We start from the raw sequence: 448 nt of genomic DNA on the forward strand, positions 1-448 counted from the left end.
TTGGTGCCCTTGTGGACCATATATGCAAAGGTTCATTTCTTGGCTTTCTAATCTGTTCCACTGATCCATGTGTCTGCTTTTATGTTATTCTATAATCACTCATATCACATGCTAGTAAAATAATGCTCAAAATTCTCCAAGCCAGGCTTCCTCAATACGTGAACTGTGAACATCTTGTTGTTCAAGCTGGTTTTAGAAAAGGCAGAGGAACCAGAGATCAAATTGCCAATATCCACTGGATCATGGAAAAAGCAAGAGAGTTCCAGAAAAACATCTATTTCTGCTTTATTAACTATGCCAAAGCCTTTGACTGTGTGGATCACAATAAACTGTGGAAAATTCTGAAAGAGATGGGAATACCAGACCACCTGACCTGCCTCTCGAGAAACCTGTAGGCAGGTCAGGAAGCAACAGTTAGAACTGGACATGGAACAACACACTGGTTCCA

Source organism: Bison bison, unplaced genomic scaffold (assembly GCF_000754665.1).
Source record: "Bison bison bison isolate TAMUID 2011002044 unplaced genomic scaffold, Bison_UMD1.0 scf7180017857213, whole genome shotgun sequence".
Taxonomy (NCBI): domain Eukaryota; kingdom Metazoa; phylum Chordata; class Mammalia; order Artiodactyla; family Bovidae; genus Bison; species Bison bison.